This window comes from Zootoca vivipara, chromosome 11, assembly GCF_965207765.1.
Source record: "Zootoca vivipara chromosome 11, rZooViv2.hap1.1, whole genome shotgun sequence".
Taxonomy (NCBI): Eukaryota; Metazoa; Chordata; class Lepidosauria; order Squamata; family Lacertidae; genus Zootoca; species Zootoca vivipara.
Window position 1 is genome coordinate 52,296,576 of NC_142594.1, and position 25,665 is coordinate 52,322,240.

General features: G+C 46.4%; 1 pseudogene; it reads left to right on the forward strand.

The window, feature by feature from the left end:
- The first annotated feature begins 15,683 nt into the window (after nt 1–15,683).
- Nucleotides 15,684–17,882, forward strand: LOC148684316 (cytochrome c oxidase subunit 7A2, mitochondrial pseudogene; annotated as a pseudogene).
- The last annotated feature ends 7,783 nt before the right edge of the window (nt 17,883–25,665 follow it).

Here is a 25,665-nt window from a genome sequence, read left to right on the forward strand (position 1 = left end):
AGCGTTGCTGTGGCAAAGAGCTGAAGGGAAATGCTGAGCTTTTATCCCTCCCAGCTCTTGCCACCAGGTGGAATGAGGTATCAAGTGGCCTCACCTGAGTGACCACTCCTTGCCATAGCTGCCAAGTTTTCACTTTTCTCGCGAGGAAGCCTACTCAGCATAAGGGAAAATCCCTTAAAAAAGGGGATAACTTGGCAGCTATGCTCCTTGCCTCTCCAGCACAAGCTGAGGTCTTCACCTGAGTGGCCACTCCTTGCTTCTCCAGCACAAGCTGAGGCAGGCCCCAGTCCTGCAAAGCACTACAGGCCCCAGAGCCTGACTCCTGCCCATACTCCTGACACAGTGTATCTTATTGCACTAAGGCAGGTATGTCCAAAGTCCATTTTGGGAGCCTAATCCGGCCCTCCAGTCGATTTAATCCAGCCCCATGGCAATATGTGTCCTGGGGCAAAATCCTCCAAGAAGCTCAACAATTTTGGAGGAAACTTCAATCTTAAAAAAAGCCCAAAAACTTTGGGGTAAAATTGCAAAAAGGAAAAGAAAAGAAAGCTCAACAACTTCCATTCTAAAAAAGCTCAAAAACTTTGGTTGGCCCTCATGCATGTTCACTTCATCAAATTTGACCCTCTTTGAAAAAAGTTTGGGCACCTCTGCAGTAAGGTAAAAGGGAAAGGACCCCTGGACAGTTAAGTCCAGTCAAAGGCGACTACGGGGTCGTGACACTCATCTTCCTTTCAGGCCGAGGGAGCCGGCGTTTGTCCACAGACAGCTTTCCAGGTCATGTGGCCAGCAGGACTAAACCGCTTCTGGCACAACAGAACACCGTGATGGAAACCAGAGTGCACGGAAATGCCATTTTACCTTCCTGCCGCAGGGGGACCTATTTATCTACTTGCACTGGCGTGCTTTAGAACTGCTAAGTTGGCAGGAGCTGGGACAGAACAATGGGAACTCACTCCATTGCAGGGATTCGAACCGCCAGCCTTCCGATTGGCAAGCCCAAGAGGCTCAGTGGTTTAGACCACAGCGCCACCTGCACCCCTTGCTATTGCACTACTGGCACTGATATAAGAGTCCACTGCCTGTCCAGCTGGATCTGAACATGGCAGGAGTTCCCGTCTGTCCTTTGCCTTAGATAGTGAAATGTTTTGTGGCTGCCTTGTCTGTGGCAGTGATTCTAGACTCTGTGATCTGAAGGAACTTTTAAAGCGGGCGGAGGGAGCATTCGGTCATAACACCACACACTTGCAGCCTGAAATGGTACAACGCAGCCTGCCACCTCCAGATGGTAGAGCATGAGACTTTTAATCTCAGGGTCGTGGGTTCGAGCCCCACGTTGGGCAAAGGATTCCTGCATGGCAGGTCCCTTCCGACTCTACAGTTCTATGATTCTACCAGCTTCAAAATTATTGGGAAAGTATGGCATGCAAGTCTGCATAACGTGGCATGCTCCAGTCATTGCACATGGAGCATGCTCCCTGCAAAGTCATCCTGCCTGTTGGCTGGCTGCTGTCCAAGGTCCTGAAGTGGACAGCGGGGCTCCCCTTTGTTTATAGCAGAAGCTTGATTAACAAGCTACGCCGAACCGGTTGGTGGCCCTTTCGTCGTCAGCTTGCAGCGTGGGTTGGGAGATGTCATTCGGAACCCCGGGTTAAGTGCAGTTTTCTAATGGAAATGGTTGAAACAGCTGCTTCGGGTGTGCCAAGTGCCAAGATTCAATTAGCAAGGCTCAAGTGGCAAAGCCTCTGACCTTACTTGTTTTTGAAGCAGATACGTGGGGGACCCGTGGTTTTCCCAGCAAAATGATGAGATAAAATGTGGTGGCTGTGAAATGATTTGCCCAGATCAAGGGTTTAAAACACCCGGGGGGGGGAGAGCGCCTCAAGTGTGGGGATGCTGAATAACGGGCCTGGATAGCTCACTTGGTTAGAGCATAGTGCTGATGATGCCTAGGTTGCAGATTCGATTCCTGTATGGCTCTCCTGTCAGACATAGGTTTCTGTTCAGTTACCTATAGCAGGGATGTCCAGCTCCCAACAGACTTCAATCTACTCACAGTATAAAAGAACTGGCAGTGATCTACCTATTGGATGGACCAAAGTTGTTGAGCTTTTATTAGAAAGCCAAAGTTGTTGAGCTTTTTTTGGGCAGGGAGGAGTTCACAGAGGGGCTAGAGATCTGCCAGGATCTACCAGGGACACCCTGGGATCTACCAGTAGGTCGCGATCCACCGGTACCTATTGGTCGTGCCTGCTGTATGGGATAGCTGCATATTTCTGCATCACAGGGGGTTGGGCTAGATGACCCTCAGGGTCCCTTCCAACTCTACAATTCTGTGTTTCTGTGGAATCACTGGAACCCAGGTGCCGCTGTGCGTTAAACCACAGAGCCTAGGGCTTGCTGATCAGAAGGTCAGCAATTCGAATCCCTGCGACGGGGTGAGCTCCCGTTGCTCGGTCCCAGCTCCTGCAAACCTAGCAGTTCGAAAGCACGTAAAAATGCAAGTAGATAAATAGGAACTGCTACAGCGGGAAGGTAAACAGCGTTTCCGTGTGCTGCTCTGGTTCGCCAGAAGTGGCTTTGTCATGCTGGCCACATGACCTGGAAGCTATACGCCGGCTCCCTCGGCCAATAATACGAGATGAGCGCGCAACCCCAGAGTCAGTCACGACTGGACCTAATAGTCAGGGGTCCCTTTACCTTTACCTATGGAATCACTAGCCCTGTTGGAACTCTCATGGGGGGGGGCTTTCCTGGCTGAAATGCATATCTGAACACTGATAATGTCTCTTCCTTATCTGGATGGGGGATAGAGAGGCGTGTGTGTAGAAACTAGCCTGCGGCACAAAGATTAATATTTACATTCATTGCTTTGCCCACTTTTCCTTCTGTCCCCACCCATCACTGGGGTGTGGCCCCCAGGAGTTTGTGCAGAAGGGAATGTGGCCCTTGGAATGAAAAATGACCCCTGCCCCCTATTTCAAATAGAAAAGCATAGCACCGCCACTACTACAGGAATAAAACGGGAGGTTGGATTTGCTACCTTCATGCAGAGTAACTTTGCTTAGGAATAAATAGCGGTTTTGACAAAGAAAAGGATAATATACATGTAAGGTAAAAACAATAATGTGAGCATCTGTAACCATGGATATTCCCAGTCAGCTGCAAGCCGACTCTTTCTAAAAATAAGGAGAAGGAGAAGGAGAAAGTTGCAAAGAGAGATAAATAAGGAGAACAAATGTTTCATGATCGAGTCCTATAGAGCCCAGATGCCCCAGTAGTAAAAAAAAGGGGGGCCTGTTTGCCACTGACCCCACATCTGCCACTCTCCAAGTGAAGTCCTGGCTTTGTCCCTGAGTTTTTCTCCTTCTCACATAATACTAGAACTTCTGAACGTCCAGTGAAGCTAATGATTCAGTACAGACGAAGGAAAGCATTTCTTCACACAGTGCATAGATAAACTATGAGTGGTGATGGCTGCCAGTTTGGATAGCTTTAAAAGAAGGCCAAGCAAATTTGTGGAGGGTAGGAAGCTTCCTCATACCAAGTCAGATCATTGGGTGTCACTCAAGGCTCAGGGGGGCTCAGTGGTGTGGAGTAACTAGTGTCCCAGCTGCACTGCTATCTGGACAGGGATAGCCTAACTACCGTTGTCCATGCTCTGGTAACCTCTAGGTTAGATTACAACAATGTGTTGCATGTAGGGCTGTCTCTGAAGGCAGTTCGGAAACCTCAGCTGGAGCAGAATTTGGTGGCCAGATTGCTCCCTGGTGCAAGATGGTTTGAGCATATTATACCAATCCTGGTCCAACTGCACAGGCTGCCAATTACAGTATTTTTCTGTGTATAACACGCCCCCGTGTATAACACGCCCCCTATTTTGTTGTTGTTGTTTAGTTTAGTCGTATCTGACTCTTCATGACCCCATGGACAAGAGCACGCCAGGCACTCCTGTCTTCCACTGCCTCCCACAGTTTGCTCAGACTCATGTTGGTGGCTTCGAGAACACTGTCCAGCCATCTCATCCTCTGTCATCCCCTTCTCCTAGTGCCCTCCATCTTTCCCAACATCAGGGTCTTTTCCAGAGAATCTTCTCTTCTCATGAGGTGGCAAAAGTATTGGAGCCTCAGCTTCTGGATCTGTCCTTCCAGTGAGCACTCAGGGCTGATTTCCTTCAGAATGCATAGGTTTAATCTTCTTGCAGTCCATGGGACTCTCAAGAGTCTCCTCCAGCACCATACTTCAAAAGCATCCATTATTCGGTGATCAGCCTTCTTTGTGGTCCAACTCTCACTTCCATACATCACTACTGGGAAAACCATAGCTTTAACTATACAGACCTTTGTCGGCAAGGTGATGTCTCTGCTTTTTAAGATGCTGTCTAGGTTTGTCATTGCTTTCCCCCAAGAAGCAGGTGTCTTTTAATTTCGTGACTGCTGTCACCATCTGCAGTGATCAAGGAGCCCAAGAAAGTAAAATCTCTCACTGCCTCCATTTCTTCCCCTTCTATTTGCCAGGAGGTGATGGGACCAGGGGCCATGATCTTGGTTGTGTTTTTTTGATGTTGAGCTTCAGACCGTATTTTGCGCTCTCCTCTTTCACCCTCATTAAAAGGTTCTTTAATTCCTCCTCACTTTCTACCATCAAGGTTGTGACAAGGTTGTGTCATCAGGGAGACTCCAAATAAAGAAAAACCCCATCTGCACTATCCATGTATATGACTATCCCCAATTTTAAACGTGAAAAAATAGGGGGGGAGATATAGTCTTATACACAGAAAAATATGATAGTTTCTGGGCCCAATTCAAAGTGCTGGTTTCGACCTATAATGTGCTGCCCAATGCTCTTGGCATCACTGCCAAGTGCTTCCTGCCACATCTCACCAACAGCTCCCTATATATCCCACACCAGGAGAAGGAATGATAATTAAAAATTAAATTTGTGGTGCAGATCTGCCGCCATGATGATGCAATAGCACTTAGCTGACACATTGGTAGCAAAGTCTATACCCAGAAATGTAGATGTGATCATGCCAAGTGAAGGTTGTTTTGTTCTCTGAGGCTTTTAGTGGTTGATTCGATTGCTGCGTCAGGCAGCTTCAACAAACTCTGATCTAGTTTTTAAGGTCTGGAGCTTCTTCAGAAAAAATTACTTCCGCTTTCACTGCTTATCTGTCCTTGCCATTTGTGATCATTGTTCTTAACTTGCTATGAACCATGCTAAAGGTAAAGGGACCCCTGACCATTAGGTCCAGTCGCGGATGACTGTAGGGTTGTGGCACTCATCTCGCTTTATTGGCCGCAGGAGCTGGCGTACAGCTTCCGGGTCATGTGGCCAGCATGACTAAGCCGCTTCTGGCAAACCAGAGCAGCACACGGAAACGCTGTTTACCTTCCCGCCGGAGCGGTACCTATTTATCTACTTGCACTTTGACGTGCTTCCGAACTGCTAGGTTGGCAGGAGCAGGGACCGAGCAATGGGAGCTCACCCCGTTGCGGGGATTCGAACCACCGACCTTTGATCAGCAAGCCCTAGGCTCTGTGGTTTAACCCACAGCACCATCCAAGTCCCTATGAACTATGCTTTGTTGTTGTTTAGTCGTTTAGTCGTGTCCGACTCTTCGTTACCCCATGGACCATAGCACGCCAGGCACTCCTGTCTTGCACTGCCTCCCACAGTTTGGTCAAACTCATGTTCATAGCTTCGAGAACACTGTCCAACCATCTTGTCCTCTGTCGTCCCCTTCTCCTAGTGCCCTCAATCTTTCCCAACATCAGGGTCTTTTCCAAGGATTCTTCTCTTCTCATGAGGTGGCCAAAGTATTGGAGCCTCAGCTTCACGATCTGTCCTTCCAGGGAGCACTCAGGGCTGATTTCCTTAAGAATGGATAGGTTTGATCTTCTAGCAGTCCATGGGACTCTCAAGAGTCTCCTCCAGCACCATTGACCCCTTCATGGATCAATGCCTTGTCGTGGCGAAGGGGCTTGAATAACTCAGAGAAGCTATGAGCTATGCCATGCAGGGCCACCCAAGATGGATAGGTCATAGTGGAGAGTTTTGACTAAACGTGATCCACCTGGAGAAGGAACTGGCAAGCCACTCCAGTATCCCTGCCAAGAAAACTCCATGGACAAAGACAACAGGCATATAAAAGTTATGACGCTGGAAGATGAGCCCCTCAGGTCGGAAGGCGTCCAACATGCTACTGAGGAAGAGCGGAGGACAAGTACAAGTAGATTCAGAGCTGATGAAGTGGCTGGGCCAAAGCCAAAAGGACGCTCAGTTGCGGATATGCCTGGAAGCGAAAGGAAAGTCCGATGCTGTAAAGGAAAATATTGCATAGGAACCTGGAATGTAAGAACCATGAATGGAGGTAAGCTGGATGTGGTAAAAAAAAATGAACTATGCTAGAGACCATCAAAATGTTGTAAGTAAGCAGTGTAGGTTGGTGATGGTTGGAGTCAGTTGGATACAAAGCAGGGATGCCAACAGTACGGTGAGCTATAACAAATGGCTGTAGATTCAGAGTCAATGAGAGGCAGAACCCAATAGTTCACGTTTTGTCTCCACCCTCCTCCTCCTCTCTGCTGCCTTCTGCAAGGACAACTAAGAAGGAGAAAGATGGTGGGCACTCCCTGGACTTGTTGTAAATAAGAATGAAGGCATTTAGGCAAAGGGCAGACTGAGGTTGATGGGGCATTGCCCCATTAATGGACCCGGCACCATGCTAAGCCCATATGTAAGTAAGTTTCAATTTAGTGTGCAAAGCAGCAAATACTTGAGGCCCAATTTAATATCCAAGTAATAGGAAATGTGTAGGCTGTCTTAACGAACTGGATTTCCCCGTTTGCCTAAATTAAACATATTCTCCAGCGCATGACAAAGAAATGTTAATAACAAGCTTTATGAAATGTGTAGAACTTATTAGAAGGTTGTTTAATGGATCGAGCTAAGGTCCAAATCTGTCCCAAAGTGGTTTTAAAGATCATCAAATTAGGCTCCTTCAGAACAAACTAATGAAAAATCAGATGACAACTCCCGGGGGAAAGCTCTTAGAAATGGCCCTCTCACCGAATGTTTGTTAAGTTTGCCAGAAACTTGCCGTTCTTTAAATTTCACTAGGTGTCAAATGTGCTTTATGATTTTTAGATACTTTATTAGGGTCAGGCTGACTTTCAGAAATATGCTAATAATAAAGGCCTATGGTTGAAAACCTGCCTGGTTACTCCTCAGAACATCCGCTCTCCAACCCTCATCCCTCTTTGCAGGATTCTCTCCCAACTCTTTCCTATTCAGCTGCATTCATTTTCAGCATTCTGTGATTAACCCTTTCCTTACAGAAGCTGGAATGTCGGTGGATATTCCACGACTTAGCAGGAGCCAAGACACACGGTAAGATCTCTCCAGGGACAGGAAACCACTTTATTTAATCATAAGTGTGATTACATTCTGAACAGCCTTTCTGTGTGTGTACCAATCTCTGTGTGTACTGATCATATATACCCCTATCTTGGCCTGGGAATTTAATCAGCAAACAGATAAGGTCTCTTGAAACTGTGGAAAGTGTGATACAGTGCTAGCATTTCTACAGGGCTGCCATTTCCCGGACACATCCAGGATTCGTCTGTCAGTAATATAGTCCAGGTGGGGAAATGTCCAGGGAAACCTGGGCATATGGCAACCCAAGTGTTGATGTTTTGGCAAATTTCCTAAAAATAAAATAAAATACTGTATTGGCCCAAATATAAGCCACACTTTTTTCCAAATTTTGACTGTGAAAATTTAAAGTACGGCTTATTTGCAGGTGCAGCTTATATTTGGGCCAATATGGTAGTTCAAAAACTTCACACCATTACTGGCCCCAACAACATCCAACATACCATCTCAGGACTATTTAATTGCTCATCTTCTAACATTGTGTATGCCATCAAATGCCAACAGTGCCCTTCAGCTCTCTATATTGGACAAACAGGCCAAACCCTGCACCAAAGGATAAATGGACATAAATCTGACATCAGGAATCACAAGACAGAGAAACCAGTAGGAGAACACTTCAATCTCCCAGGACATTCTATACAAGATCTCAAAGCAGCTGTTTTATTACAGAAAAATTTCAGAAACAGACTGGAAAGAGAAGTTGCTGAATTGCAACTCATTAGCAAGCTTAAAACCATGGAGCCACCTGGAATGAACAGAGACATAGGATTCTTATCTCATTATACATGATCAAGCTTTCCTTAGCACCTCAGCCCTTGCTCCCCCCCCCGCAAGACCAATTGCAGTCATTAACAGTCGTTAACAGTCATCAACAGGTTTACCACTCCTATCAGCCCATCACCCATTCCCATCACCCCCACCCTCTGAATATACAAGGGTCTGGCTACTTCTGTTTCAGTGTATCTGATGAAGTGTGCATGCACACGAAAGCTCATACCAAAATAAAAACTTAGTTGGTCTTTAAGGTGCTACTGAAGGAATTTTTGTATTCAATTTTGGGGGGAGATTTTTCAAAATAGAAAAGTCCAGATTGTCACTTTTTGAAATATGGCCATCCTAATTTTTGCGACCATGCAACAGTGCCTCTGTGAAGCCTAGAAGTGGGATTGTTTGTTGCTTGACACCACTGAAATAAAGATCCCCATGCAGAGAGGACATAACAGATACTAGGCTGATTCCCCCATCCATTCATTTTGGCTAGCTAATGAGAACATAGAAAGAAAGAAAGAAAAAATTAAAAGTCCAACGGTGGATCCATCCGATCCAGCATCCTGGTTTTTCCACAGTGACCAACCAGATGCCTCTGGGCTTCAAGGCAAGAGCCCTTTGCTTTTGCTCCTCCCCAGTATGGTGAGCATAGCTGCCAAGTTTTCCCTTTTCTCACGAGGAAGCCTATTCAGCATAAGGGAAAATCCCTGTAAAAAAGGGATAACTTGGCAGCTATGATGGTGAGGTAGATGCCTTTGGCCACATAGCTATCCTGACTAATAGCTGCCTTCCAAGAATTTGCTTAATCCCCTTCTAGAGCCAACTGGGCTATCAAGACGTAGCCATGAACGCTGTCAGGCTTACACTGCACAGCTTATTGGCAGCTGAGCCAGCAGTCCTGGGAGAACAAATTGAAGGTAACCACAGGGAAGCTGCAATCAACCCCCTGTCGATCTCATCAGACCCTGGCCGTCATCTCAGCGGGGCATTTTCATTTTCATTAGTAGGCATTTGATTATTTAATGTGCATCGCTGGAAGTGATACCATAAGCATTCTGCAAGATAGCCCTGATTCACGTGGGCTTCAAAATACCACTCAAGATCCAAGACTTAGAGAATGGTTGTATGCACCCCCATCATGGTGAGATGGATGAGATCCCGGTGGTGTGGGCCAAGTCATGCTTCCTGCTTAGGATTCAGATTCACACTAGGGGTGTTCACACATTGCATTCAATATGACAGCAGTGAGGCCGTATCAGAGATCTACACTGGTTGCCAATTTGCTACCAGGCCAAGTTCAGGATGCTACTGTTTAGAATACAATGCCCTGAACAATTTGGAACCAGTTGACCCGAGAGATTGCCTTACCCCTTACTCTTTGACCACATCAATATGAGGAACTGGCACTATTACAGGTGCCACACAATATCCATTCTTTATCTGTAAGAAATTGAACTTTTAGCATGAAAGATCATGGAACTCCCTACCTATGTTGACATCAGGCAGGTGCCTTCACTATACTCTTTTGGCACCTGCTAATATCACTTTTGTTTAGAAGAAGAGAAGAAGAGTTTGGACTTGAGATCCTGCCTTTCACTCCCCTTAAGGAGTCTCAAAACAGCTAACAATCTCCTTTCCCTTCCTCCCCTACAACAAACACTCTGTGAGGTGAGTGAGGCTGAGAGATTTCAGAGAAGTGTGACTAGCCTAGCAGCTGCAAGTGGAGGAGCAGGGAATCGAACCCGGTTCACCAGAGTCCACCACTCTTAACCACTACACCACACTGGTTTAGACAAAACCTACAAGTCCACCACTCTTAACCACTACACCACGCTGGCTTAGACAAAACCTACCCAGTTACCTAGAATGCTGATGTGTTTCTAGTTTCAGAATGTTTCAATTGCTTTTGAGAGAGAGATTGATTGATTGATTGACTGATTATTTTTGTAAACCACTGTAGTTCTAGAGCTTCCCTTTACTATCCATGATTACCTGGAGCTTTGATCATCTCCTTCGAGGTGTGTGCGGCAGCTCGGTCGGAGCTATATGAGGGCTGCCCAGGGCCAAGGGCACAAAACAGACTTAGTAAACATAGCTATGAATGAAAAGAACACTCTGCATCTCTGCATAATCTTGCTGTACATTCAGAGCTGCAGAACAATGTGCAAGGAAATTGGGTTTGGTTCATGTAATCTGTGTGAGCATTGCAAAAGGGCCATATTCGTATTCTGAACCAGGTCATTGTGACATTCGGTGACGTCCTTGGTTGTCAGTTCTTGGGAGGCGACCTGCAGGACCGACAGGCCCAGATAGTGCCCTGAGACCTTCTGGGACACTTCCCAGGATCCTCTGCAACATGCACAGACCAACTGGTGGGGAGGTAGGAAATTTGGAAACCCACTTGGTTAAGTTATGGAAATGTTGGACTAGATGAGACATTGGCCTGATCCAGTAGACTCTTCTTATATTCTCATATGGCTACCCCAAAGCCCCTCCACTCTAAGACTATTAAGTCTATGGTCTAAAATCATCTGTCTATTCCACTGCCTTAAATCAAAGCTACTTGCCTTAACTGCCTGGTTAACGCACTGAAGCGGCAGAGTGGTATATAATTGGCAGTGGGAAGCCATCCGAGAGGTGGAGTCAGGAGACAGAGGCTTTTGAATATTCATGACCTCCCCTGATTAGCATGCCAAAGTGGTACTGCTCTGGTTCAAATCCAGATAGGGGGGGATTGTTGCTGCTGTTGTTGTTTTTAAGATGCAGCCATGTACATCCTGGCATCTTAAAATTACCTGCGTTCCATTATGCATCGTTTCTGCTTCCCCTGCAGCAAATGCATTTCTTATAAAATGTTGTTTGGCCCTAAATTCTCCGTTAAAAAGCATGGGGAGGGGGAAAGGGGAGAATATTGAATTTGGCTAAGAAAAAGAACAGAGAATATTAGTACGCCAGGCAGATAGGTTCTGGTGTCTTCATCGCCTTGGCATGCTGGCTTTCTGGGTGCAAGGATTTTGGAGGGAAGAGATGGGATCATGTTTCCACTTTTTTATAATAATAAAAAATCTATACTGCTTACCATTCAGATACCATGTAGCAGTTTGCAGCATTAAATATAGATTCTGTTATGTGGCCAGCCAGTTGCAGACAGAGTTTTCTTTCATTCTTAAACAAATGCAATGAGCCGTAAAAAAATAAAAAGTATGAATGGGTGTCATTTTCATCATCTCACTTAGCATTCCTTCAGGTGAGGCGGGAATGTTACTTTTCCTAGCAGTGGTTGCAGCAGAGCTAAATCCCAGCATCTGCTTCTATCACCTGGAGTCCTGTGTCCAGTTCTGGGCACCACAGTTCAAGAAGGATACTGATAAGCTGGAACGTGTCCAGAAGAGGGCAACCAAAATGGTCAAAGGCCTGGAAACGATGCCTTATGAGGAATGGCTTAGGGAGCTGGGTATGTTTAGCCTGGAGAAGAGAAGGTTAAGGGGTGATATGATAACCATGTTCAAATATATAAAAGGATGTCATATAGAGGAGGGAGAAAGGTTGTTTTCTGCTGCTCCAGAGAAGCGGACACGGAGCAACGGATTCAAACTACAAGAAAGAAAATTCCACCTAAACATTAGGAAGAACTTCCTGACAGTAAGAGCTGTTCGGCAGTGGAATTTGCTGCCATGGAGTGTGGTGGAGTCTCCTTCTTTGGAGGTCTTTAAGCAGAGGCTTGACAGCCATCTGTCAGGAATGCTTTGATGGTGTTTCCTGCTTGGCAGGGGGTTGGACTGGATGGCCCTTGTGGTCTCTTCCAACTCTATGATTCTATGATTCTATTCTATGATTCTATGATTCTATCAGCTACTATTCCGCTTTCCCAGAATGCCTGGCACAACCTCCAGACTTTTTGGACTACAACACCCATCATCCCCAACCAGGCATGGGCCTGGACTGATGTGAGTTGTAGTTAAAAAGATCTGGAGAGCATCCAGGGCAGGCATCCCCAAACTGCGGCCCTCCAGATGTTTTGGCCTACAACTCCCATGATCCCTGGCTAACAGGACCAGTGGTCAGGGATGATGGGAATTGTAGTCCAAAACATCTGGAGGGCCGAAGTTTGGGGATGCCTGATCCAGGGCATTCAAAGCAGCTGCCAGTGGCACCTCCCATCAATCCCACCCCCAAAACTTCCTAGAATGATGCCACAGCATTCTGGGAAAACATAATGACAGCCACATAAATCAGCTCTGCTGTTGCTACAGTCATGGGCAGCAGTGGCGAACTGCAAGGGAAATGGGAAAGGAAATTAAAACGAGTACCCAACTGCATGGCATTTAAGCGGAGAGCCTGACAAAACAAGTGTGGTTTTTGTAAACGAACAACAAGGAAATGTAAGCCTTTAATAATGAAGGTGAGTGGCATGCTAAAACGAGAGGGGGGTGAATCTCGCTTGCCTCTATTGTGAAGGGAATATCAACATTCAAAGAAACCTCCTCTTTGTGAAACTGATTCTTGAGCGGCAACACTGTACTCGCTCAAGCAGGGAGCATCCTTTGTAACACAACAGACCGACACACACTAATCATTCCCTATTGGTGGGAAGATTCAGGCCAAGACTAGCCAATTAAGTGTGGGGGGGGAACCCAACTTTTTGCATCCACCCTGGATAGTCTCATGGGAATGTGCATCAAAACCATATCTTCTCTGAATCTCTGGTTGATCTGGCCTGAGTTCATGGAGTTCCTTGCAGCCATATTGGATTCTTCTTTGGAAGCACAGAATAAATGGTAGTACTTCTGAGTACAATCATCCCTTTGTTGTAGACCTGGTAGTGCCATCTGTTGAAGACCAATGCTCTAAGGAACATGTGTTGGTTGTGTTTATTCAAGGAAAAATAGGCATAAAAAATAGAATTCCTGCATGCCAAGATCCAAGCTTGGGGCAGTGACTCCTTGGTGAGGGAACTCCAGCAGAGATTTAAAATCACAAAATACGCAGCAAAGTAAAGCATAGAAATATAGGCTTTTAAATCTTTAAAATATGCCCTTGTGAGTTCCAGAATAGTTCCCCCCCCCCAAAAAAAAAATTTGGTAAGCATAGCTGCCAAGTCTCCCGTATTCTCCGGGAAATCCCCATTTTTCCAGCTGTTCTTAGCTGAAAAAATGGATTTTTTGTTTTTCCCCGGTATATTCTGGCGCAGCGGCCATTTTGGAACTGGGCGGAGCATGCTCAGAAGCGACTTTTGATGCTGCTCTGCCCAGTTCCGAAATGGCTGCAGTGTGACTTCTGGCACAACGGCCATTTTGGAACTGGGCAAAGCAGCATCAAAAGTCACTTCTGAGCATGCTCTGTCCAGTTCCAAAATGGCGGCAGCGCTACATCCGGTCTGCTACTTCCAGCCCGGTCCCTTATTTCTCGGACAGCAACTTGGCAGGTATGTTGGTAAGTTAAAAATGGAAATGAGGGCCAGGTGATGCTTGTCTACCAGAGAAGCTGGCCCTTATAGGGGAAGGGCAACTTTGATCCTAAACCTTCGCTGCCTTGAAGCTATATTCATTCATGAGAAAAGCTTTGGGAGCAAACCCCATGTAAAAATCCATGAGAAGAAAATGCTAAGGAGTAAATCCTACACAAATCTGGAGTGGGGTTCCGAAGATGGTTGGATGGCAACTCTTGCAGCCAAGTTGGCACGAAATGTGTTGCTCTGCTTTCCTTTGGACCACATCAGTGAGGCTGGGGGGGGGGGGTGTGAGGTGGTCTTGACAACTGGGCAGCCCAGCATTTCCATACACACTGCCCAAGCTTGAGCCCCAGAGAGGTCATTTCGATGCTGATAACACAGCAAAAACAACGTGGGAGGCAGCAGTTAACAAGTTACCTGTCTTCTGCAGCCACAGCAGGCACTGCGATTCTCCAGTTATTTGACTTCACACCTGGAGGTTCACTCAATTTGCAGATGCCAGCAAATTTCTCTGGCCACAGACACAATGGCTTATTTTTTCCATTTTTATTTTGTACAAATAGTGCTTTAGTGATGGAGCTACCCTCAACGAAGGCTGGGATCTCACTATTTCTGTCACACCCTTTAAAATTATGACATCTCAACATCTCCAGAAGGGACTTTTTAAAATCGAAAGCAAAATGCCAACAACCTTGTGAAAACCCCAGAGAGTACCTCTGGCTACAGCCCATACTGCCATCGCAGTGAGCGAGAGCCAGTGTGGTGTAGTGGTTAAGAGCGGAAGACTCGTAATCTGGGGAACCGGGTTCGCGTCTCTACTCCTCCACATGCAGCTGCTGGGTGACCTTGGGCTAGTCACACTTCTCTGAAGTCTCTCAGCCCCACCCACCTCACAGGGTGTCTGTTGTGGGGGAGGAGGGGAAAAGGAGATTGTTAGCCGCTTTGAGACTCCTTCGGGTAGTGATAAAGCGGGATATCAAATCCAAACTCTTCTTCTTCTTCTTCTTATATTATCTCTGCTTGTTTTGAGATAGGATGGTAATAAAGACGTGTTTGCTTTACCAGGGGAGACGGCACATGCATAGACTATCTGCTAAAAGACACACAGCACTGCAAGTAACCAAACTTTCCTGCACTCCCAGAAGCACCGGTCTCTGGACCATTTGTCATCTTCAGTGGACATACCAGTTCCACTGTGAAACCTGTTGGGAGTTTGGTGTCTATATATTGCAACAGGTACTGCAATAAATAATCTTGTAAGACAGCTGTTTGAAAGAATAGAGAAACTTAACTTTTATTACGCCTGGCAAACAAAGCAGTTCTGGGTACACTCTTACATGTGGCCAGGTTGTGAGGGTTTGACGGACGCATTTTGCCCCCGAGCTTGCAGAACTCCTGTCTACAGCGACTGGCAGTAGTTCTCATAGAATCATAGAATCATAGAGTTGGAAGAGACCACAAGGGCCATCCAGTCCAACCCCCTGCCAAGCAGGAAACACCATCAAAGCATTTTTGACATATGCCTGTCAAGCCTCTGCTTAAAGACCTCCAAAGAAGGAGACTCCACCACACTCCTTGGCAGCAAATTCCACTGTCGAACAGCTCTTACTGTCAGGAAGTTCTTCCTAACATTTAGGTGGAATCTTCTTTCTTGTCGCTTGAATCCATTGCTCCATGTCTGCTTCTCTGGAGCAGCAGAAAACAACCTTTCACCCTCCTCTATATGACATCCTTTTATATATTTGAACATGGCTATCATATCACCCCTTAACCTTCTCTTCTCCAGGCTAAACATACCCAGCTCCCTAAGCCGTTCTCCAGGGTTTCAAGCTGGGGAGATTCCCAGCCTTGCCTGGAGATACTGGGGACCAGGGGCAGAGCCACAGGTGCTGGGGGCAAGCGCTCAGCATGCTCTGGGGTGGGGCATGCTGTGGGGGCGAGGCGTGCCGCTGGAGCAACCCTCGCCCAAGTGACCAACGCTGCTCTGTTTTGAGGAGCGCGCTCACAGCACCCTGGGAGCCCAGCGATGCTTTGCGTGACTTGCAAAATCAGTGTGGGGCCCCCAGGGCACTGCAAGTTGTTGTGTCCTTCTCGAGGCAGCCTCCAACTGGAGGGCAGGTGAGAAGGACACAACAGGGCAGGCTGCAAAGCAATGCTAGGCTTGCAGCCAGAGGGTGCCTCGAGAAGGACGCAACAGCTAGCGAGGCCCTATGAGCCCCACACCGTTCTTGTGAGTCCCGCTTGGCTCACGTCCTTCTCGAGGTGCCCTCCAGCTGGAGGGTGGTGTGAGAAGGAATGTGCCCCCCCAAAAAAACCCGGTGCCCTGGGCAACACACACACACACACACACACACACACACACACACAGTCCCCCACCCTCTGCTGAGCACTGTACCTGGGACATTCTGCAAGCAAAGCAGAGCTAACGTGGGGACGTGGGGGTCAGCCAAAGGAAAGGAGGTCTCTGAGATGTAGGTGTTTAAAAGGTTAGCAACCAGCTCCTTGAATTGTGGAGGCTGTTCACATTTGAAGTCTCGCCTGGAAGAATGCAAGCATAAGGGGTTCTCTGATATTCTAATTATGCTCCAAATCAATGCTCTACCTGCACTGACTCAGCCCCTATCAGGGACTAATGATGAGAAGGCCTTGCCGCCAGCAAGGAAATCTCTATCACTTTGAAGGCATTTGGACTTGGCAGCTGTAGCACATATAAATAATGCATTGTCCGAGGGTGGGTGTCTCATCAATCTTCGTTACACCCGGAGGGCCTTGCAGTTGCAAAATTGCATCTTGAACATCCAGTCCCCCAAACTTGTAGAATTGCATGATTTACACGTACCAGGTGTCCCTGATAACGCCCCGTTCAAAAGCTCTCCGCCATTTTTCTCTGGTGCTATCTAGAAGCCACTGTTAAGTAGTACTGAAGAAGTGTGCATGCACACGAAAGCTCATACCAAAATAAAAACTTAGTTGGTCTTTAAGGTGCTACTGAAGGAATTTTTTTATTTTACTTCGATCCAGACCAACACGGCTACCTACCTGTAACAAGTAGTACTGTGTACATGCAAGCTTGCAAAATAAACAGAACTCATAAGCGGGCAAAACTGAAGGCGAGTTCTCTGTTGAAGGTGACGGCATAGACAAGGAGGAAGGTGAATGGGAAAGCTCATTAACCCCATAGGGAATAATGGGGATTGCGGCCGGACCCAATAGAAAAGACTTGTGTGTGTTAGGGGGTGGGTTTAAGCCAAGTGAGAAGATGATTGGAGGGCTGAGTGTTGCTGGGGTAAATTGCATGTATCCATTCCTTTATTGACAGGGCAAGTCCTTAAGTACTCAGCGTTTTTTGTTCCCAGATCATTCCTGGCTAGCGATTTTGAATCTCCCTCCCGCCCACCTCCTTTTCTCTTTGCAGGTTCAGACTGACCTTGCTATGGCGCCGCCTGTATTCAGGGGCCAGTAGGAATTTTTTCCAGTTGGTTGATTGGCTGTTGCCATCTGGTTTTTCGCCTACTGCTTAGCAATAGTCACAACTTGTTAGGTTGGCAGGTTAGGCTTTGGTTGATGAGTTTGGGAGGGGCATGGCATTGAGGTGCATGCCCCTCAGTGTTGCTCTTATAAAAGTATTCCGTTAAAGGAATCCTGGGGCTCCGGGGCTCTATTCCTTACACCCCCACAATGGTGCGGGGCTGGGGCCAATACAGAGCACGAGCCTTGGGGAACATTTTTGGTGGGGGAGATGGCCTGGTCTCAGCTATCTCCTCCACCATGGGGTGTTTACTTGACTTTCCTACCGTAGGAAGTCAGAGCTGGTCCTGTCCCACCGTGGGGCAGAAGATTAACCAAAGCCTAAGGCCAACACTCGAATTAATTTGTAATTTTGAATAAAGTTGTGGCCAAAATTATGCCAAAAACAAAAAACATAAAATGATGTGTCTGTCTGAGTCATTGGGGGGAATTTTCTGGGGGTCTTGGTACGCAAAGAGCTGCCAAGTCGCTTCAGAACCTTTTAACTCTTCAGCAAATTTCTCAGAAAACCATAAGCACTCCCCCCCGCAGGCAGGTTGCAAACAAGGATCCGGAATTACAAAAACATTTCCAGGAAGGTAAGGGCATTCCAATGGATGCAATGCTGTATCAAACCACCATGATCTTTTCTGTTTTGGGAACAGGCTATCTGCTTTATGTGCTCTTCAATGCAGCAATGCTCAAGAAAAACAATTGACCCGAGTTTACAGGAAGCATCTTGGAGTAACACCTCTCCACACCACTCCAAAGCACTCTTCAGGGACCTACTTTGTCCTTGTCATAAATGATGTCTGTGTTGGGGATCAATGTTTATTGAGTTGAAATGTTCTATGCTGTAACCAATAAAGTAGTTTTACATTCCGGGGGGGGGGGGTGCCCTTTTCCTACAGCCAATAACAAGACAGCTAGCTCTACAGTGCAAGGCAGATCTCCTGACCTAAACTTCCCTACGCCTGTGCAGATATTGCTGAAGGAAGAGGATCTGTGAGCCAAAATCCTTCTTGACTCCAAAGGAATACAACTGAAGCATCAAAATGAAGAGCGTAGGATGGTGTTGTAGATTTGGAGAGTCAACCAGGATCTCGAGTCCCTTCCAGTTCTTGGGGTCCTGTGGCCAGCAAGGTTTAGAATCTAATAGAGGATTATGTTACTGAACTAGACAGACAAATGACCTTAGCTTGCTGCTTAAGTTTCCTCATCAGCGTCTCAAAATAATGAGCTCATTTGCAGAAGCTACAACCAAGTGATGATGCTCTCTAAGCTAAAGGGTGGGCCTCCGCACACTTCCTTACCCAGCTGCTATGCAGAAGAACAATAAACTTAGTAGGCTGGAAGCTGGAAACAAATAGATATGTTTTCTCTGTGCTGGAGCCAAAGCTGTGACTAATGGAGAAGAAGGATCTGTTGGGGTGTTGATGCTGTGAGCTCCTCCATCCTACACACAGGTTTTATATGTGTGTAAATGAAAGCATATATCCTACAGGCACCACACTCTCCCTTGACCTTCATTCCAAGGAAACTGAACCCTGGGTAAGTGCCTGGAGCCCTGGAATCTTTCACCACTCAGCTGTTGGGGTGGAACATAACACCACATTCATGGAAAGAAGGTAGAGAATTGCAATGTGTTAGGCACCGGATACCATTTTGTACAGGACAATCGTACCTTGGTTTTCAAACAGCTTAATACTAAATTTTATTGGGGTTTTTAACAAATACACTAACAAACACAAACATACAAACAATACAACTGAAAAAGAGAAAGGAAAGAGGAAAAAAGGGGGGAATAAACTTTAAAACATCCATTTTTGAAATCATTATCGTATAGACTTCCCCTTCCCCCCCCCCTTTCTGATCTTCAATTTATAACCTTCTTTAGCAATATCCTTTATCATAATTTTCGAATCCTTATCTCAATTTTTCTTACATATGTTATACTGCCCCCCTTCCCCACCCCATTCCCAAAGATCCCCCGGCCTCTGCAGTAGGACAGAGGAGGCAGTCCTTTTTCTCATTGAAGCCCCCCCCCGCCCCATCCCCCATCCCAGCACCTCCCCCTGCCACCAGAAGGTCCGAGACAAGGGGTAAAGAGTAGGGGCACAGGGGGACTCCATTATTCCCTAATACCATAATCGTTGTTGTTTAGTCGTTTAGTCGTGTCCGACTCTTTGTGACCCCATGGACCATAGCACGCCAGGCACTTCTGTCTTCCACTGCCTCCCGCAGTTTGGTCAGACTCATGTTGGTAGCTTCGAGAACACTGTCCATCCATCTTGTCCTCTGTCGTCCCCTTCTCCTTGTGCCCTCCATCTTTCCCAACATCAGGGTCTTTTCCAGGGAGTCTTCTCTTCTCGTGAGGTGGCCAAAGTATTGGAGCCTCAGCTTCACGATCTGTCCTTCCAATGAGCACTCAGGGCTGATTTCCTTCAGAATGGATAGGTTTGATCTTCTTGCAGTCCATGGGACTCTCAAGAGTCTCCTCCAGCACCATAATTCAAAAGCATCAATTCTTTGGCGATCAGCAGAGATATCACCTTGGCTACAAAGGTCGGTATAGTTAATACCATAATTAATCTAATCTAATTCATTACCTATTTTCCTTTTCATTTACACAATCTTAAAATATTTTCTTCCTTTAGCCTATACATCTCTTCCAAATTTCTTTCATATTCACTAAATTTTAATATATATAATTAAATTCCTTTTACATTATTTCCATTTTTTTTCCATCCTCTTGATAACTACAGATTACTTTCTCCCAATTAACAGCTTAGTTCTCGAACGTTTTGGCTCCCGAACGCCGCAAACCCGGAAGTGGCTGTTCCGGTTTGCTAACTATTTTTGGAAGCCAAACGTGTGCCAGGGCTTCCGTGGCTTCCGATGGGCTGCAGGAGCTTCCTGCAGCCAATCCGAAGCTGTGCTTTGGTTTCCGGACATTTTGAAAGTCGAATGGATTTTCAGAACAGTTTCCAAGGTAACATCTGTAGCAGAGCAGTCTCGAGCAGGTCACGCGCCCTGGCGCTGAGGGGCGGAGATCGCTCCAACGCCCTCGCAGGGTGCAGCATGGCTTCCGCGCGCAGCGCCCGCCCTACCAGCCCGGCGCCCTGGCGCCCCGCACCACCGGGACTCTACCTAGAGCCGGCCCTGATCTGTAGTGGAATTCTGGATTACACCCAGTCTTGAATGCAGTGGTCAGCAACAATCTAACTTTCAAATCTGAAAGGAAATGTGCAATTCTCTCCCCCCCCCTCTGCCTTCCAGAGTGTGCTCAAACTGAACTCTCTGAGAGAGAGAAAAGTATAAATCTCTCTAATAATCAGACAGCTTATATGCTCTCAGTCGGCATTGAAGATACTCCCTTCATTTCCTTCCAAGCCAGAGATGCTGAATCTATCTGAAGTGTCTATAACTTACCTGCTGCCATTTCCAATCGAACAGCATCATCTTCCTGCAAAGAGAAGCCTCATTTTAATTCAGGTGGGGAGGAGGAGGGGGGCAGGTTTGGTCTAAGCCCACATCCCACTCAGCTTCCAATTATCCTAGTTTATTTAACCAGGAAGCAAGACTTGCACTCAGGAGCAAGTTGCAACCAGCTCCCAGGGGTTGTTTGCCAGTGTTGACCATCTGCCCATTCAACCTTGCATTCTAATTGCCTATTAATCCTCTACTAGATACATGATAAAAGCTGAAGAGTTGGCGTGGGAGGGAGGGCGCTTTAGACTGGATGCTCAGTTGAGCAAAGGGCTGCTCTTGCAAGATTAAATGAACTACAAAACAGGTGTCACTAACAAGGAACTGTAGCACAATCTGGACCCAGAACCCAAGCCAGGAGTGATCCTGAGCAACGGAAGCTTAATGCGCATTGTGTACCCACATGAACAGTGATTCATGTGGCGCTTGGAACAGGCGGTTGGAGGATGGAGGGCGGCTAACAGATTGAGGTTGAATCCTGACAAGACGGAAGTAATGATTTTGGAGGGCAGGGGGCAGGCGGGTGTGGAGGACTCCCTGGTCCTGAATGGGGTGACTGTGCCCCTGAAGGACTAGGTGCGCAGCCTGAGAGTCATTTTGGACTCACAGCTGTCCATGTCCAGTCCCTGCTCCTGCCAACCTAGCAGTTCGAAAGCATGTCAAAGTGCAAAGTGCAAGTAGATAAATAGGTACCGCTCTGGCGGGAAGGTAAATGGTGTTTCTGTGCGCTGCTTTGGTTCGCCAGAAGTGGCTTAGTCATGCTGGCCGCATGATCCAGAAGCCGTACTCAGCCAGTAATGCGAGATGAGCACCGCAACCCCAGAGTCGTCCGCAACTGGACCTAAAAGTCAGGGGTCTGTTTACATTTAAGGAGATGCACAGGTATTCTCCTCTAAGCCTCTGGATTTTCTGTGGGTAACAAACATTGTTTTGACAATAGGTAATGTGTGAAGATAGTTCTCAAACTAACTTCCCACTAAAATGAGTCATTTCTTTACTTACTGCATTTATAACCCCTCTACTTTTCGTCAGGGAGCTTGAGGTGGTGTACTTGGTTCCCCTCATTTAATCCTCACAACTCCGTAAGGTAGGTTAGGCTGAGAGATGACAGGTGACCCAAGGTCATCCAGCGAGCTTCATGGCTTAGAGGTGATTTGAACCCTGGTCTCCCAGGTCCTGGTCCAACACTCTAATCACTCTCCCACACTGGCTCTCCGCTGATTGAAGTGAGCATTAAATAGCTCTGCTCAGTGGCGTAGTGTGGGTTGCCAGAGCCCAGGGTCATGTGGAGAGGTGTGGGAGGGAGGGAAATGAACAGAATATGCATGTGCATTCAATTGAAAAGAAGAGTTGTTCCATTGTCTGGAGAGGTCACTTCCTGGTTCTCATAAAAAGCTAAAGGTAAAGGACCCCTGACAGTTAAGTCCAGTTGCGAAAGACTCTGGGGTTGAGGCGCTCATCTCACTTAACTGCCTGAGGGAACCGACATTTGTCCACAGACAGTTTTTCCGGGTCATGTGGCCACCATGACTAAGCCGTTTCTGGCGAACGAGAGCAGCACACAGAAATGCTGTTTACCTTCCCGCCGGAGCGGTACCTATTTATCTACTTGCACTTTGACGTGCTTTCGAACTGCTAGGTTGGCAGGAGCTGGGACTGAGCAACAGGAGCTCACCCCGTCGCAGGGATTCGAACCGCTGACCTTCCGATCGGCAAGCCCTAGGCTCTGTGGTTTAGACCACAGCGCCACCCACGTCCCACCTGGTTCTCATGGAGAAGCCATTTTCAACAGAGTCCAGCGATGGAAGTAAGCAGCTGTTTTGAGGCAGCACCGGGTGTTGAAATTTTGCGCCCCCTAAAAATTTTGCGCCCTGGGCAACTGCCTCTGTGCCCCCTCCTATGCTATGCTCCAGTCCACTTCTCAGGGCAACTCCATATATTTTTTGACACTGGAAGGGCTTTTGGGAGCCCCCTGTTAAAATGTGGAGAATATTGCATTGCTAGGGTCATTCGTAGAGGCATCCAGCTCCATTTGATGGCTTCCTGTATTAGGGGTGGGAAACACAAGGTTCTGGATGTTCTTCCAGATCCTGATGAGCAACTGGGGCTTCCAGTTCTGAGATCTTTGCTGCCGGATCAAGGCTTGTGGCTTCCAAAGTTGTGGAAGGAATGGCTGCTAGGTCAGAGGAAAGCTACTCAAATGGTTCTCGTATCTCTACTCTAGGGGAGGCACCCAACCCATTGCTAGTGAAGAAACAACTGGCATTTTCTAATTCATTCATTCATTCATTCGCGAAAACAAGAGAAACCCTGCGGCTCCGTTTATGCTAATGAAGTCCAGCAAAAGGAGCCACTAATTAGGCACCTGGTATTGTAATAATGCTTTGCCTAATGTAGACTGTCTTATCTTCATGCTGCGATGTGCTGCATTGTTTCTGTTCTGCCATTCTCAGCCAGATATGCGACCAGAACCCATAATAAGCAGAAGTTAACTATTTCCTGTAAGATGCTGTTGCTGCGGCCTGAACCACAACATTCACACTTCAGTGCAGCTCCAAACACCAGTTGCATGCCTAGGTACTGACTCCCAGGGCAGTTTTGCCCCCCCCCCAATATATTTTTGAGGGGACCAGGGGCCCCTCAAAACCAGTGGAAGTCCAGTTGTGTAGAATAAAACTCTAGATCCCCAAATCTTGGAAATGCGGCTCTGATAGAAAACACGAATCTTTTCACTTGACTGCTTTGAGGATCGAGCTACAAGCCACACTAGACTCATTCAAGAAGCAGGAAAGGAAAATGCGGGGAGGGTGGTCCCTCCAATCTAAAGCAAATCACAGGAAAAACACAGAACAGCTTATGTTCCTAACAGCTCTTATTCTCTGTATCCCTAGTAGAAACAGAAGCTTACACAAGCATTGCTTTCTATCCCCCTATCAGTATTGACATTTCAATCCGCCATTGCCCTGGAAGGCCAGCTATTAACTCCCAATGTTTACAGCAAGAAATCCATTTGGCCTGTTTTAATGGTGCCTCTTTTATTTTGCAAGGTGGAGCAGCGCAAGGCTGGCTGGAAGGTTAAAGAAATAATTCCAAGCTTCACCTACGTGTGGGTAAAGCATGGATCAAATAGGAGCCAGGATAGAAGATCCTGCTGGGACATGGGCATAGCTGAGTGGTAGAGCATCTGTTTTCATAGAATCATATAACTGTAGATCTGGAAGGGACCCCAAAGGTCATCTAGTCCAACCCCTGCTGTGCAGGAATCTCAAATAAAGCATCCATGACAGATGGCCATCCAACCTCTGCCTAAAAAATTGCAACGAAAGAGAGTCTGCAACCTCCACTGCTGAACAGCTCTTACTGTCAGAAAAATTCTTCCTAATGTCTAGTCGGAATCTCCTTTCCTGTAACTTGAAGCCATTAGTTCAATTCCAAGTGACAAGGCTTGTTCATTGTGGGTGGGTGCGTGTTTGTGGGTGTTGAACAATGACAATGCCAAGCAAATACGGTTCCCCTTCATCACTTATACAGCCCAACAAGACAACGACAAAAACTTACCGTCAGCATACAAATCAATATGGCTAACCTAATCAAAACATCTTCCCTCCCTCCTAAAGATCATCACATCCAACCACAAATGAGCAATCACATCCTAAGACGAATCCCGACCTCTCTCACCAACAGAGAAGCACGAACAAACAACAGAGAACCTGCACAAACGACGCTGACGCCGAACCCCTACACATATCAAGAAAAACAGAAACACCGACAATCCACCACACCCAACTCCCCATCCTACCCACCTCTTTCCCCCCTTCCTCATAATGTATTGATAAGTAAAATTGATGTGTAAAAATGTTTCATGGAAGAAGGAAAAAAAAATATGAGACATTGCACTACCTTTGTAACCAAAGAAAATCCTTAATAAAAATAATTACAAAAAAACAAAAACAAATACATAACATAATACAGTTCAAAAAACCTGCCTTCCTTTTATTGCCTTTATAAACAGCATGTTCAGCCTTGACAGTAATAGATACAGATTGCTCATTGTGACATGGGTATTATTGGGTATCTACGTTATCCTGGTCACCTACAACTTTAGCATTAACAACGTAGATCCAAAAATATAAAACCCTTCCCTGCACATGGGTACTAAGGTACATGATTTGTTGATCCCATCTTCTTTTTCAGCTTAGAGATTCTGTTTGATGAAGGATGTTCCGGGCCTGATTTTATTGCTGTGGGATGCTTAAAAAGGCCTCCCGCTTTATTACATTCATTTGATTGTTTAATGAGGCACAAGTAGGCTTGATTAATAATATGCCAGGCAGTTCAACAAACACATCACGTTCTACTGAGTCATCAGATTTTGCATTTTGCAACAATAGCACAATAAGGCAATAAAATATGGTCTGTGGAGTCTTGTCATGGGCTCAGTCTTCAAACTTCGAAGCTCCGCTGATTCCAGTGGGGAATTAAAACACCGGCTTAAATATTTTCCAGGGAAGATAAAGGAGCCGAAGACTACTTCGCTTTCTAGATTATGCCCCATATAGAGAGTTTATTTCAGTGTCTAGCTCACAGTGCACAGGGGGCATAAGGTGAGTATCAACGTCGAAGCTTGCATGTTTATAAAACTCAGGAAGAGATGCAAAGATTTGGTTCTTCAGTCATTCCACACAATGAAGCAGCAAAACCTTTTCCTTGCACTGTACCACTGCAGGCGGGTGTGTACATTTTATTTTATTTTATTATTCCATAAAAATTACGGTATATACTGCTTGATTATTATTTTTTAAAATCGATGCCGTTTCCAAAAGGAATAAAGCAATAAAACTGGCAGTCAAATTAAAACCTTTTTTTATTTTATTTTTTAAGAAAAGCAATTAAAATCAACAAGCTAAAAGCAGATCAACATTCTACAGATCTGGGTCTCTGACATGCAAGTATTCAAGGCTAAAATTACCCATTTCAAAACGCAGATGTTCTGAATGTGAAATTTGGCCTCT